General features: G+C 39.6%; 1 pseudogene; it reads right to left on the bottom strand.

Annotated features, from left to right (window-relative positions):
* Positions 1 to 310: 310 nt before the first annotated feature.
* LOC104653760 overlaps positions 311 to 16,725 on the bottom strand; it is a 74,887-nt pseudogene continuing 58,472 nt past the window's right edge.

The raw sequence follows: 16,725 nt of genomic DNA, 5'->3' as shown, positions 1-16,725 counted from the left end.
AACTTTGGATGGGAGTCTTGTCATAAAAAATAAATACGGTTGCATGGAGCTGCCTAAGATGTGAACCAAACTAAAAATAGGAAGACAGGGGCTAAAAAGTTATTTTAAGAAATGCCCCCCCAACCACAGTCACTCTGTGGGCTGATTGGGGAGCAGGAAGCATGTCTGGTCACACCATCTTGGTATAAGAAGCCATGGCTGGCTGGATCAGATCCTCTGATGGCTCAAGTGGAGCTGAACTTGAACATGACTCCAGCGCTGGGTGGGAGATGGGGGGTGGGGGTTGGGGGGTGGGCGGCGGGTTCTGCTCTCACTGCTGCAGCTCCTTCCTTCTGTTGAGGGCACTGCTGGTGTGGAACCACTTGATCTGCATCTCGTTGAAGGTTCAGGAGGTTCAGGAGGATGGTCTCCTGGGTCCCATTGGGGTGCTTGATGATGCAGTTCAGGGGCTTGCCAGGGGAGAAGTTTTTCAGGCCCTGAATGGTCAGCTTGTCCACAGGGTGAATCTTGTTGTAGTCAGCTGGGTCAGCAAAGGTCAGGGCAGCAGGCCTTGCTTCTTCAGTTTGGTCTTATGGATCCTGGTGAAGCTCTTGGTGACAATGGCATGGCCCCCGAGGTGGTGAGGCTCTAGCGCTGCATGCTCCTGGCTCGAGCCCTCACCATAGTTCTTGTCCCTGATCACCACCAATCTGATGCCATGTATCTTGTAGTAGCAGGCAGTCTCAAGGACGGGGCCAAACTCCTGGGTGAGGGCATTGTGCATGGAGTTGGCCTTGCCGTTTTCAATGTTGATGGCACCAATGAGCAAGTTGTTGGAGATGTTGTCCAAGTGCCTGTGAAACTTGAGCCAGGGGCCAGCAGCCAAGATGTGGTCAGTGGTACACTTCTCTTTGACCTTGATGAGGATCTGCAGGTCCTCCAGGTCCTCGCCATCCCATTTGTCAAAAGGCTGCAGGTGCTAGCTGGTGGGGCTCACGTCAATGTGCTGCCCACTCCTGTCCTTTGGTGGGGGTGGAGGTGCTGGTAGATGTCCTGCCCTGGGTCAAACTCCACCTGGGGAAGCTCATCCAGCTTGAACTTCTTGCCATCCTTGCAGTCGGTCTCTGGGTTGAACTTGAGGTTCCTGCAATGGCCAGGGCTGTGACAATCTCTGGGAACATGATGAAGGCATGGGTCTCAGGGTTGGTATCATTGCGGCCCATGAAGTTCCTGTTGTAAGAGGTGACAATTGTGTTCTTCTCCCCCTTCTTGATGTCCTTCCTGTCCCACTGGCCAATGCAGGGGCCCCCTTTTATTTGGTAAATAGCAATGATATACCCAGCAAAGAAGAGAGGGTATAAAATATTTGAGGTGCTTTAGCATTTTGTTTCAGAAGCTCATGGTATCTATCAAGCTTGTGCCAAGGATTGTTGTGAAGATTCAATAAACAAATATATTGCAGGTTTTTTTAAGCCTGTAAAGTCTAAAATGGATCCAATATCATCAGTTTGTTTATTCATTCAATCATTCATTCATTCAAGAAACAATCATCTAAAGTTTACTGTATGTTAGAAATTGTGGTAGGCTCTAGGAATGCAAACACAGATGCATCCCTTCAAAGAGTTTATGGTCTAGTGGAAAAAAAAGGATAAAAGAAATCATTGAAAACAGAATATATGACTCAATAAAGGAATGTATGAAGTTTTATAAGAACATAGATAAATGATATATATTTAAAATATGTATCCTTTACATATATCTTACTAACTCCTATATTGTCCTGTGAAATATGTTTCATTTTTCCTCTTTCACATTTAAATAACTGAAATTAAGGAGGACCAAATAATGCGGGCAATAAATGATAGATCTGGTACTCAAAGCTAAATATTCTAACTCAAAATCTAGCTCTTTCCCCCACTCTATCAAGCTGCTTCGTTAACTCAGCTATTATTATGATCAATGGACAGGAAATTTATAAAACAAGATAAATAAGTATAAGTGGCTAATTTTAATTTTAAAATTAATAAAATTAAATAAATAAAAATTGAAGTTGACATTTTTCTCAGCTTATAAAACTCATAAAAAGTAAAGTAAGAAAAACAACAACTGCTATAGACAATAGTGAGTGGAAGTAAGTAGTCTCGTTTACTGACGGTGAGAATGTAAATCAGTATAACCTTTCTGGAAGGCAAATAGTCAATATGGCAGAGACTGCACTTTGTGTTAATCAAAACACTTCCTCTCCCTGGGAGTAAAAGAAAAGTGTCTTTCCCAGGTTCCCTAGCAGTTCAGCTGGAAATTATGTGACTCTAGTCAATAAATATGGGCAAAAGTAACATATGCCATTTATAGACCTAAGTCCAAAGATCACTCAGAGTGACACTTCAGCTCTGTCTTCTCTTCCATGGCAATTTAGGAACCACATGTTTGAAGCAACTCAGATCCCAAAATCATCACATGGAGAAAAGCCACCAAAGAGAGCCACCTGGCCCACACTGGACAATGACTACAGCAAGAAATAAACCTTTGATATGTTAAGCAGTGAGCATAGGGAACTGAATTGTTACCACAGCAGAATATATCTACTAATGAACATAACATAAGAGATTTTATCCCCATTTTACAGATGAGGCTACTGAGGCACAGAGGGATAAGTAACTTGCCCATGGTCACAAAGCAAACAAATAGCTGAGCTTTGATACTGGCATAAAAATAGGCACGTAGACCAATAGAACCAAACAGATGATCTAGAAATAAAGTCAAATACTTGCAGCCAACTGTGATCTTCAACAAAGCATACAAAAACATAAAGTGGGGAAAGGACACCCTATTCAATAAATGGTGCTGGGAAAACTGGCAAGCCAACATGTAGAAGAATGAAACTGGATCCCAATCTTTCACCTCATGCAAAAATCAACTCGAGAAGGATCAAAGCCTTAGTTAAATCTAAGACCTGAAACTGTAAAAATTCTAGAAGATAACATCAGAAAAGCTGTCTTGACATTGAAGAATTAATGACCAAGACCCCAAAAGCAAGTGCAACAAAAACAACAACAACAAAATAGGACCTAATTAAACTAAAAAGCTCTGCACAGCGAAAGAAATAATCAGCAGAATTAGCAGACAACCGACAGAGTGGAGAAAATATCTGCAAACTATGCATCTGACAAAGGACTGGTATCCACACTCTATGAGAAACTCAAACAAATCAGCATTAAAAAATCCCATCAAAAAGTGGGCAAAGGACATGAATAGACAATTCTTGAAAGAAGATATACAAACAGCCAACACACCTGAAAAAAATGCTCAATATCGCTCATCATCAGGGAAATGCAAATTAAAACCACAATGAAATACCACCTTACTCCTGCAAGAATGGCCATAAAATACCACCTTACTCCTGCAAGAATGGCCATAAAAAGTCAAAAAATAATAGATATTGTCATGGATGTGGTAAAAAGGGTACACTCTTACACTGTTGCTAGGAATGTAAATTAGTACAACCATTACGGAAAACAGTACGGAGAGTCCTTAAAGAACTAAAAGTAGATCTACCATTCGATCCAGCAATCTCAATCTCACTACTGGGTGTCTACCCAAAGGAAGAGAATCATATGAAAAATACACATGCACATGGATGTTTATAGCAACACAGTTCACAATTGCAAAGATATGGAACCAACCTAAATGCCCTTTGACCTATGAGTGGTTAAAGAAAATGTGGTATATATGCACCATAGAACACTACTCAGCCATAAAAAGGAATAAAATAATATCTTTTGCAGCAACTTGGATGGGGCTACAGGCCATTATTCTAAGCGAAATAACTCAGGAATGGAAAACCAAATATCGTTAAGTTCTCACTTAGGAGTGGGAGCTAAACTATGAGGGTGCAAAGGCATAAGAGTGATATATTGGACTTTGGGGACTTGCGGGAAGGTTGGGAGGGGGATGAGGGATAAAATATTACATATCGGGTGCAGTGTACACTGCTCAGGTTACATGTGCACTAAAATCTCAGAAACCACCACTAAAGTACTTATCCATGTAACCAAAAACCACCTGTACCCCCAAAACTATTGAAATAAAAAATATATTTATTTTAAAATGTATTTCTTAGTCAAACCTTTTGTCTTATACAATAAAAGAAAAATAAAAAGAAAAAATTGCTGAGCTAAAATAAGAAACCTACTCCAGATCACATAGCTAATAAATGACAAACCCATGCAGTTGACTCTAGAATCTGCATCTTACATCTTAACTGTCACATATGCTGCCTTTCTTACATAAATTATGGTATATATAACATATTATGCAGCCATTAATATATGACAAAGTGGTATTTTAACTCACTGGGCAAAGGTTGGGTTATTTAATAAATGAGGGTGATACTGGCTAGCCCAATTGACAGTCTGTCTGGAGGAAATTAAAATTAGGCCTCTCTTTGAAAATTTATACATATATATACATATATACACATATATATACATATATATTCAAAATGAGTAAAGAAGTTTGATTATAAAAATAAGATAATAAAAATCTAACAGACTATGTGTACAATCTAGGAATGGGGGAGACCTTCCAAATCAAGATGGGATATCTAGGAGCACAAAACAAAAGGATGTTTTGAAGAATATTAAATGATATAAGACATTGTTCATTAAATAATGAAAAATGCAATGTACAAAACACCCTAGGAAATAAAATTATTGAATCATAAAAAGTTATGATTATTTAATATGAATTTTCATAGCCCTCACCTGCCTACAGATACTAAGGGGTTTACACTATTAGTAAAAACACTTATTTCCCTGGTTCTACCTCTTTCCTGTGTTATATAGAACCACAGCTCTTTACAAAACATGCTCCAAATAAATCCCCCAGTCCTGGAGCTGGGGAGTTCTAAAATGTGCTCACCAGCACATCTGTTCCCAGTGGGCACTAAGGCCGGACTTCTGTGCTATCGGCCTCACCACAGAGGCGCTTGAGCACCTCTGGCCCCAGGAAAGAATCCCTCCTTAGTTTTGTCATAATCTGAGAGAGGGGTCTTAAGGTAGTTGCCTGGGCCCCAGTGTGTACAACAGTGTAGTGAAATTGCTTTTACGATATTTAATCACAACATTTCCCAATACCCTCACAGGACTCGGATAGTAATGGAATGGGCCAGTACCATACACCATATAGGTAGCTGGCAGAATTAGGTCAAACTTCTCGTGGGCACTCCTTCAGGACTGCTGCCTCCTAATCTCCACACACATAGAGTGCTGGAGGGCAGCCCTTGGGACTGAACAGATATGTCCCAGAGAAAATCTGAGTCACCCGAGGACTCCAGTGCTCAAACTCTGCTTGTATTTGGTGATTAGCACCAGGCTAATCACAGTATCATGGGGATGGAGAGGGAGAGTTCCTCTTTAATATTTTCTATATTATGTTCATTTAAAAAAATATTAATTTTATAATCTTAAAAGATTTTTTTAAAAAACAAAAAAAGCACAAAGAACATAGATTCTTAGAGCAAGCAATTTAAAAAGATTATAGAATCTACCGCTATGCAGATTTTTAAAGTAAGATGGTTTATCATCCTCTGCAATGTGACCCTGGAAATGAACTGGACAACAAATTAATCTTAGGTTTCTATGAATCACTTGGGTTTCGTTGGACTTTCTCTTTCTTTGACTCATATATAAACCAGACACAGTAGGAGTCTATAAAAATTATTGAACATTGAAACACTAACATCTGAACTTTTTTAAAGTTTCAGGTTGAAATGCCTTCTGTAAAGATCTAACCTAACTGTGGTTGATAGAAAATAGCAATATTCAATCAAAGTTGTATATAAGTTAGGAAAGGAATTACAAGCCAGGGTAGCTTGACTAAATTCTCACTGAGCTTACTCAAACTCTCATCTGCTCCAAGGCTTCCAGCTGTATGGAAGTTTCTTTCAGAATTGTTTCAGTTCATTTCAATGAAAAAATTATCAAATATAATAAAACAGTTTTGGAAAGACAGGAGGGATTTGGGACATTACAACTGGTATTAAAAGAACTAATGAGCTTTGCTACTGATAAAGTACTTTTTTGTATTCTTTTTTGGTTCAAAGAATGATGCCCAATTATTAATTCTTAAGCACATAAATCTTTTCCATTTTTGTTTTTCCTGCTTGGTGCCTGAATTTTCTTGGCTACTACTGAAATATATTGAGTAGGCTGACTCTACTTTTTATCTGCATATTCTGTGGATCTAGTGGTTCTGAATCCAAGCCACTATAATGATCATGAAAACAAAATATTTCTGATGAACATATAACCAGATATTGCTGACAAATAGAAAAAAAAACAAAAAACAGGCTGATGGGGGCCAGAGCAGTGCATATGGTCTGCATTCCTGCCAAACTGCATGTATGCACAGCCACACAAAGACAAAATCCTTTGGTAAACACTCATAGTTGAGGAATAGGGTACAACATTTTAATATATTAACCATTTGAAAAAATTCCTGTTAGTTCCTTTTAATCTCTGGTATACTCTCACCATTCAAACTAGACTAGAGGTATCAATTTCCTCTGGAAGGAATATTATAGCAGAGAAAACAAATAAGAAACCAATTCTCAAGTTTGAGGTTCAAAATGGGCTATTGAGTCTCTTTACTGTTTGGCAGAAGAAGATTTGATTGCAAAAGCCTGAATTTTGAATATGAAAGTCTAAGATTCTAGAGGACCCGAGGCATAAGTTTTTCCATTAACGTACTAGATTACGTGTAATGCAGGTGGATATCAGTGCATGATTTTCCTGTTGGAGAGGAGCTATGGATCCTATAGGTTGGGGAACAGGAAGAGAGTTGGAAGGGGCTATGGTTTGAATGTGTTCCCTACCCTATGTTCATTGCAGCATTATTCATAATAGCCAAAATATGGAAACAACCCAAATGCCCATCGACAGATGAATGGATACAGAAAGTGTGATATAAACTTACAATGCAATATTATTCAGCCTTAAAAAATACAAGGAAATCCTGCCATTTTTGATAACACATATGAGCCTAGAGGAGATTATGCTAAGTGAAATAAGCCAGTCTCAGAAGGACAAATACTATATGAATCCAGTTATATGAAGTATCTAAAATGGTCAAACCCATAAAGGCAGTTAGAGTGGTGAGTGCTAGGGGCTGGGGGGAGGGAGAAGTGGGAAATTATTTTTCAATGGGTATGAAGTTTCTATTATGCAAGATGAGAAAGTACTAGATACCTGCTGTACAACATAGTACCTAGGTTTAACAATATGGTATTGTATACTTTTAAATGTAAGAGGATAATCTCACGTTGTGTTCTTACCAAACAATAACAACAAACCCCCCAAACCCCACAAAAAAACATAAAGACATTTTTGAAGGTTATGGATATGTTTAGTGCCTTGGTTGTGGTGATGGTTTCATGACTGTAGTCACATTTCCAAACTCATCAAGAGGTACACACGAAATGTGTGCAATTTTTAGTACATCAGTTATACCTCAATAAAGCTAAAAAAAAAAAAATTCAAAAGAAAGGGTGAGAGAGCAAGGGAAGGGACCTTCCACAGGAGCCACCAAAGACCAGGAAGTGTGCTAGCTCTGCGGGAATTCCCATATTCAGGGTTGAGGGAGCGAAGAGTGTAACTTTCATTGAGTGTCTATTACATGCCGGGCATAGTATTAGATTCTTTTTTGTTGGTATACTCACACTTTCCTTCTTTTTTAAAGTATTATTTTTTAACCTTGTTTTAATTGTGGTACACTATATAACATAAGATTTGCCATTTTAAACAGTTTAAGCATGTAATTCAGTGGCATTAATCAAAGTCGCAGTGATATTCAACCATCACCACTATCTACTTCCAAAACTTTTCATCACTCCAAAGAGAAACTTTGTATCCATTAAAAAATGCTTTGTCCTTGTCATTAATTTTATTTCATTTCAAACGCTGAGGGAAACGACCACGAAGCAAGTTTTGTTTTCATTGTTTAGCTCTTTCACTTGATCCCATGGAAACTGCAGAAATGTTGGGAGTTTGGGCCCCGAAAACGCCGGGGAGATGATGTTCAGTCCCTTATGCTGCTGCACGTATTTACTTAGCATTAGGACGTGATTCACGGTAAACTCATGTAGGTATTAATTATTTTTAACTTGTGGTCCCTGGACTTGATCCAGGGGGTCTATGAACTCCCTGCAATTGTAATCAGAATTTTGGATGCAGATGCATTTGCTTGGGAAATGATTACATAGCTTTTTCTTCCTCAACCTTAGAAGGATATATAATCCCCAAAATGATTACAATCCCCATTTTTGAAGATAGAAGCTGGGGAGTAGGCACTGAACCCTCAAAACTAGGTGATGGAGTCACAGAGTTGAAGTACTTTTACTCTCTCTGTGTGATCCCTCTGTGGTTAATTTGGTTTAAGGAAGCTTGGAAGAAATTCTGTTCCTAGTCTCTCTCCACGTCCCACTCCCCAGACCCCATCTCATCTTACCAACTTCGATCGATAGTCTGCATCCTGAAGCCTAGAGAGATGGGAGAACTGGAGGACATGCCTGGGTAGTACAGTTGGAATATTAATAAGAGAACAAGTGTATGAAGCAGGACAGAAGGGGAGAATAATTTTGCTTCTTTTCTCTGCCTGTATAGAGAAGAACCCCTGTGTTCTTTTGACCTTATCTCTGCCATTTTGTACTCATTATGGCTAGGTTTCAAAATCTCTCTGCTTAGAGGCTTCCCCCAAATCCTTAAAAAGTTCCCTGGTGTCCCTGGCCCTGCCTGAATCCAATCCTGGCCCAACTAGATCCCGCTCACCCAACCTACCAGTCAGCTCTGCTCCACACCCCTATGTCCAGGGTTGACTGTCGCTCTGTCTTCTCTCCCGAACACATCAACCACCTCTCTCTGAGTCTCCCTGTGCCCAGCCTGACCCTGTGTCCTTTCTCTGGGGGATGCTGCACAGTTCATACTCCACAGTCAGGACCCTTGAGCTCTTCTACCCTCAGGTGCCCAGGCCAGCCCCCTTCCAGATGAGCCCAGGGAGTGCTTGCCTAAGGCATGGTGGGAAAGCTGGGGCATCTGCTTGGGGGAACTTATCTGGCCTCGATGGCATTTAACAATGGGATTATCATGAATGTGCAGAGAGAATTAAACTGCATTTAGGGAAAACGTAAACAATGGTACATTATAAAGATGCAGAGCTCTAAAACAGAAAAATAGAAAAACTAGGTCTGGTTCTATAAAGGTAATATTAATTACAAGAATTTATGAGAACTTATGGCTAATTACCACGTGCACTAACATCTATGAACTTACGGCTAATTACCACCTGCATATACACTTATGTATATGTACACAACTAATTTTATTGTAAGTTTTGTTGGGTTGCAACGTTACACAAATAATAATAATTTATTTTTTGCTGAGCTTCTACAGGCCAGCTACCATCTTAATCACTTTATAGAAATTGTTTTATGTAGTCTCATACTCTGTGTTTCCAGTCTTTAGTTGCTCATTAAGCGTGGTTATTATCTAATTCATTTTAAGAGAAGAAAACTACATTTTGTAAAATATTTGTTGTATCTTAAAAGCTCTGAAAGTCCTGAATACAGACTGTTAATATACACTTGGGTAATTATTAGAACTTTGCTGTCAAAATCCTATCTGTTGTACCTACAAAAATAAATTTTTATGGAAATGTCTTCAAATTCCTCTTAGCTACTAGAAGAAAAGAATGAAAGGAGAAAAGCTTAATGAGAGCTAATTCATAAGCCTTCCCTCCTTTCTGCTTTCTTCCCTGATCTGTTCCTCCAGTCCCTTTTTCCTCCAGTCCCTCCAGTTCCTCCTTTTTCCTCCAGTCCCTTCTATTTTTCCCCTCCCCTTCCTAACCCTTAAATTTTCTTCCCTCCCTTCCCTCCCTTCTCCCCCTTCTCCCTCTACTTTTCACCTCATCTTTTCTACCTCTTTCCTTATTCCCTTCTTGTCTCCTCCTCTCTCCTCTGTCTCTCTCCTGTCTCCCTGCTAAGTTTGGCATTGCCCATTGACACATTATTATCAGGTGCAGTGTGCAGATGTTTGGGAAGGGGACCAGGAATAAATGCAAGCAGAGAAAAGTTTCATGCTTCCTCACATTATTCTGGAAAAATAAGTTACCAATTTTAAATGTTAAGATATCCTAGAGGAGCGCCTGTTTTTTTCTGTGAGCATCCAGCAGTGGTGCTCTGGAAATTTAAGATTGAATTCAGTTGAAGCTCACTGGTTCTATTAACAAAAAGATTCATACAAAAGGTCTCAGTGACATGTTTTTTTATTTCATGGGTCAGGAGTTGTCTTTCCTGTGTGTGATGACTGGAACATTAGGCAGATTCTCTAGAAGGTCTATAATCCAGGAGATTGCATCTCAGAATGCAATTTTTGTTCACTGACCTTTATGAAAAAGAATAAAGACACTGAAAATTGATGATATGAAAGTTGGAAATCCATGGACGTGAGCACTTTCCTCATGGCACATTTAAAGCTTTAGGGAGCTTTCAAGATTATTTGAAAATGTGAATAAAGTCTATATTCAAAAGATAAGATAGAGAATACTACGTTAGATCTTTTATGGACCATTTATGCTGATTTGATCATCAGTTTCTGTGGTGAAGAGTAACAATGAGCAGGCTGGGTGTGGTGGTTCATGCCTGTAATTCCAGCACTTTGGGAGGCCGAGGCGGGTGGATTACTTGAGCCCAGAAGTTCAAGACCAGCCTGGCCAACATGTCGAAACCCTGTCTCTACTAAAAATACAAAAATTAGCCAGACATGGTGGCACACGCCTGTAATCCCAGCTACTAGGGAAACTGAGGCACAAGAATCACTTAAACCTGGGAGGTGAGGTTGCAGTGAGCCGAGATTGTGCCACTGCACTCCAGCGTGGGTGACAGAGCAAGACTCGGTCTTTAAAAAAACAAAAAACATAATGAGCAAACCTTCCTTGTCCTGTCTTATGAGATAGAATCCTAGTTTTAGCAATAACTGGCTAGGAGCTTCAATTCTGCAGCTTTTCCTCCACATCTAACCATTTGAAGGGATGTGAACCATAGTGGGAAATGCTCCGGAGAAGAAAGCTGAATTCTAGTTTACACTTGGTCACAAATCTTCTATGTGGTCATAAGTCAATTATCTGCCATGAGTCTGTCTTCCTGTCTATAAAATGGGATACTTGGATCATATGCTGCTCCAGAATGCTATGTTTCTAGGTGGTGATCAATCAAAATGCCTTTATAACTGCATGTAACTTTGTTCTCACTTTTGTAAACTGTAGGCAAATCTTTGTCTGGCAGTTTTGTTCCAAAAGAAATGCTGGCTTTTCCACAAATGTTGTTTTGATCACTTGTTTGGGGGCCAATCCACTGCTGGCCCTTTATGTTTATGTCAAATGGAAGGCTAAGGCCACATTAAACCTAACTGGTTGAAAGAGAGCAAGTTCAAAGCTATATCCCAAAGTAATCAGACTCTCTTTGTAATATCCTACTTAGATAAATAAAATTTTATTTTAAGAATATTGATTGAGTTCTTTAGCATAGCCTTTGATTTTCACATTTTTCTCTCAGAACGTGTTATGGATTTCATATTGCTGGAAGTAAGCCCTCACTAATTCCTTTCTTTGCTTCTTCTGTATATCTTGAATCTCTCCACTTTTCTCCACCACCGCTCCTTCCTTCCTAGCCACAGCATACAGCATCCCTCGCCTGAACAGCAGCCTCTTGACTGGTTTCTCTGTTTCCAAGCTGTAGCCTCTGATTCAGGCTCCATACAGCAGCCATATTGGTTTGCTTACTTCATTCCCATCATATGAAGGCTTTCCACTGCATTTGAATAAATCCCAACCATCCCAGATCATGGCTGTGGTGAACACAGTGAGCCGTCTGGCTGCTGGGAATTGGTAGATGTCTTCAACAGTCAGCCCCTGCAGGCTGACCTCAGACACAGGGAGCCACTTCATCCTTCCTGGGGTACCCTGCATCCAGGGACCACTCATCGCGGGAGTATAAAGGCTTGGCCAACTCTGGGCGACTCTGGATAGCCATTCTAGCTGCAGAGCTTCACATGGGATTGGCTGTGGCTGTCATCTGGGTCTGCCACTCAGCTCATGTCTTGCTCTGCCCCATCTTTCTCTGCCATGACCAGCTCGGTCGTGGAGACCCAACCCAGCAGTGCTAGAGGGATTAAGACAAAGATACAGAAATAGAGTGCAAAGTGGGATCGGGGGTTAACAGCCTTCAGAGCTGAGAGCCACGAACAGAGTTTGACCCATGTATTTACTGACAGCAAGCAAGTGATAAACATTGTTTCTATAGATTATAGATTAACTAAAAGCATTCCTTACGGGAAACAAAGCATTCTTAGGGAGGAGCAGAGAAACAGGCTCTGGCTGATTATCTGCAGCAAAAGCATGTTGTTAAGGCACAGGCCACTCCTGCTATTGTTTGTGGTTTGAGCAGTTTTCCGCTCTGGGTGGACCAGGTTTCCCTTGCCCTGCTCCAGTAAACTAACAACTTCTAGAAGTGTGCATGATAGCTGTCATGAGCATGTCACATTGCTACAGAAATCCTGTTTATGGCCAGTTTCTTTAAGGCCTGTTTGTGACAGGCTTAGGGCCTGTTCCCAGCATTTCTCACTTCCTTCCCCTCTTCCACAAGGGTTGATACAAAGGGAACTCTTTAATAAATGATGACAATGGCATCATAATACCCTGTATCATCTGGTCCTTGCCTACACTTCTGGCTCCATGTTGTGTCACTGGTGCCCCTGGCACATGGCTCTGCAGTCTTTTTTTCCAGTTCCTGGATTGGATTAGGCTCATTCCGACCTCAGGGTCTATGCAACTGATGTTTCCTCTCTATGGCAGTTTTTCTTACAACTCTATCTAATTCTTCCTTATCCGTTAGTTCTTAACTTGACTGTCACCTCCTCAGAGAAGCCTTTCCTAACCCTACCCCCGCATCATCACCAACCTGACGTATAAATAAGAATCTTTCTCCTGTTCTCTCATCTAGCATCCTATTTTTTTCCTTCATAGGACTGCTTACAATTTGTGGTTATATATTCACTTGTTTACTCACATGTTTGAGTCTGTCTTCCTCTAATAGACAGCAAACTTCACAAAGGCAAGTTTTGCATATGTTCTGTTCACCAGTTTATATAAATTATACCTCATCATTTAGCCCCTTTCTTGTCCCCTAGTTGATATTCAATAAATACTGACTGAATGAATGAACGGACTGAATTTCTCCCCTTCCTAAGGAAAGGCCTGAGTTTCTTCAGTCTCCTAGCTGTTTCTCTTTGAAGTCGCTATTCAAGGAGCCAGACTCCTTTAAAGACAGGGAAGAACTACCCTAGGGCAGGACCATCAGTGGATAACACACAGCACCATAGCCAGTTGCCCAGCTGGAAGTTTTGACACAGGCAAGTACCTTCTGCACCCAGCAGGAACCATCTTGGCTCCAGGCCAACTGCTGCCATGCCTTTCTCCTCACTTTCCTCTCTTAATTACCCCCTTTCTTCTATAGCAGCCTGCTCCAGTTTTCTGTCTATCATCTGTCCAAGCTTTATATTCTCATCTTGCCTGCTTGACCAAACCTAGCTTTGCCTTCACCACTGTATCTAGCTCCAGGAAAGGCACCCCATTCCCCTACGCTTTCAGAGCCCTTTGGGGATACCCTCTCACCTTAGGGCACAGGCAGCCTGTGAAACAGGATCAAGATTCAACCCAGTGAAATTTAGACACTATTACTTAGCATTTAGGTAGTAGCAGACATAGCCTGAGAACTTTATAAGGATTACCACATTCAATTCTCATTTAATCTCAACTATTGTATGGAGGATTTACTACTATCTCCATTTTATGGAGTTTGGACAGGTGAAAGTGGTTTATCCAAGGTAAGAGGTGACATTGAGATTCAAACCCAGATGATCTGATTGCAGGAGCAATGAGCATCTTAATTCTTCACTGCATTAGACTGTGACTCGGTAACTTGCTCCACTGAGACCAAATGACATTGCTTTATTTTGTAGTAAACAGAGTTTTTTTGTTTTTTGTTTTTGTTTTTTTTTTTTTTTTTTTTTTGCACTGTTGCCCAGGCTGGGGTGCAATGGTGCGATCTCAGCTCACTGCAACCTCTGCCTCCCAGGTTCAAACGATTCTCCTGCCTCAGCTTCCTGAGTAGCTGGGATTACAGGCACACACCACCACAGCTGTCAATTTTTTGTATTTTTAGTAGAGACAGGGTTTCATTATGTTGGCCAGAATGGTCTCGAACTTCTGACCTCGTGATCCGCCTGCCTCGGCCTCCCAAAGTGCTGGGATTACAGATGTGATCCACCGTGCTTGGCCTCAGAGTTTGTTTTAAATTCAGTTTTAGTTTCTTTCTTTCCTTGCTTTACAGTAAGAAATTTTGAAAAAGGATATTAGGGTGATTTAGGCCTTAAAGAAATCAGTTCCATTGTGTCACTGCCTTCTTACTAATTTAGCTTTTGAGTTCTATTGTCCTATGGTGGTGTGTGGGGGTACATGATCACTGTGGGCCATTTGCACTTACAGTCTCTCCTCTGCAGGGTTATAGAGAGTCAAGGAAGAGTAGTGAGCACATAATGATGCTGATATCATGGGCAGGAGCAGATCGAGCAAAGTGATCTTTTTTTTTTTTTTTTTTTTTGCATTCTGCATCATCCTTTTTTCTCTATTTTGTGCACTAACTTTTGTTATATCATGGAAAAGAGCATATGCTCACAAAATATTAATATATAGAAATGCTACCAATGTATTTAACTACTTGCTAACTTACGAGAAATGTACATAGTGTTATTTTAAAAATATATTTCCTATATGGTTACAGTTTATATATTGATTTTTCTCAGACATGATTGAAATTTCATATTTGATTTTCCATTAAGAAGTTATGTGCTCTAAATTAGATATTCAAAATTGAATAATAAAATAAAAAATTCACTATGTGCTTGCTCTATGAATTATAAGAATTAAAACAACAAGACATTTTGCTCCCATTAGTCTGGTAAAGATTTTACGAATTTTTAAATAAAAAGATTGGTAATATCTAGTGTTTGGGGTTGGTTAGTGTGTAGGAGAAATGTGGTTTCTAATATATTGAGGTAGAAGGGTAAATAGATACCTGCTTTTGAAGGTAACTTGGAATTAGGTCTGATAGTTGATTCCATTTCTTGGAGTCTACCTTCCAGAAATAGTCACGCACACAGCGATTTTTTTTTACAAATCATTGCAGTGTAATTTTAAATAGTATAAAATTGAAAGTAACCATCAATAGGGAAAGGGTAAAAGTTATGGGTATAATTAAGAGCATAATTATCTATACTATAGATACTATAGAGCTGTTGAAAAGCATCAGGAAGATATAAATGTACTGACAAGAACTCTATCTAAGACACATGAATGATTGAAAAAGCAGGTTGCAAAAGAATAAATATAGTATTATATTGCTTGTGTTAAGAAATGCATAACATTTATATATGTAGGAGGCGTGCAACAGATCAGAGAGATTATTAGTGTTTACCTCTGGAGAGGGGCTGGGATTGGCCAATCTGTGGTGAGGAAGTAAAAGGATTCATAGTCACAGGTTTTCTATTCATTTCTGTATCATTTAGATTTTGTACACTGACTATCCCATACATAAGTTACTGTTGTAATTTTAAAACAGAAATAAAAAGTTATAACTACAAAACTATAAATTTTTTGTTAGATTAAAATTATAGATTTCTACTTTAAGCTCTATGTGGGCTTCATGTAGCATCAAGTTATGCTAAATTATTGAGATATTATTGGGATGTGACATTAGGGTATATTTTGTTACATGAAACAGAAACTGATTTAAAAAGCATGAGTAGAATTAAGGTAGTTTATTGAAAGGATGTAGGAGAATCTTAGGAAACTCATGCAATCTGGCCTCAAGGGAGTAGGGAAGTTCAAAAGCTATTTCCTCCCTCTCTCTCTCCAGGGCCCAGGTTCTTTGACATCTATTTCTCCTGACACATCTGCACAATTCTCCTCTGGGGACTGTCCTCCTCTGGTTTTTGTTTGCTTGTTTTTAATCATGCTTGGATCTATGACTCTATAGGTTCACTACCATCTTGGGCTGAGGAAATTCTGGAAAATACTTTGGATAAAGACTTTGATTGTGTCAGTTTACTCCATTTAATATTTTATTTTTGAATTGTGAAATTAATTTCCAACTATTAGTAGTATGTAAAGGTTCATCCATAAATAGTCACTGTTTCTGGATCAGCTCCAGCTACTAAAGTGCAGCCAAATTTTATATCAAAAGGCCTGTTTAGGCAGAAGTTTGTGGGCAGTAACATATGGGGTGGGCCACAGCTAAAAGATGCATTACTTTGACAAAGCTTGAGTTTATACGGCTAAAGGCAGTCATCATATGTTATGAGCAAAGAAAAGGGCTAGCTGGTATTGAGATATTCTCGAGCCAGTGTCTAATCATTATTCACTTTTCGTTTTGCTTGATACCTTACAAGGACTAAAGTTGACTTGTTGGTCTACTGATTCTCATTGGAACATAGTCTTTAAGGCAAACCCAATGGACAGAGGTTTATGAGAGGAACTGATTGCCAGTTGAGCAGTGTGTCAAATGTTTGTTACCTTAACCTAGAGCTGTACTATCAACACAAGCAGTCCTTGGTTTGCACAGTAGTAGGAGACATAAAA

The sequence above is a fragment of the Rhinopithecus roxellana genome, chromosome 3, assembly GCF_007565055.1.
Source record: "Rhinopithecus roxellana isolate Shanxi Qingling chromosome 3, ASM756505v1, whole genome shotgun sequence".
Taxonomy (NCBI): domain Eukaryota; kingdom Metazoa; phylum Chordata; class Mammalia; order Primates; family Cercopithecidae; genus Rhinopithecus; species Rhinopithecus roxellana.
Note: the sequence above shows the minus strand (reverse complement) of the source record. Positions and strands in the feature narration are given on the sequence as shown.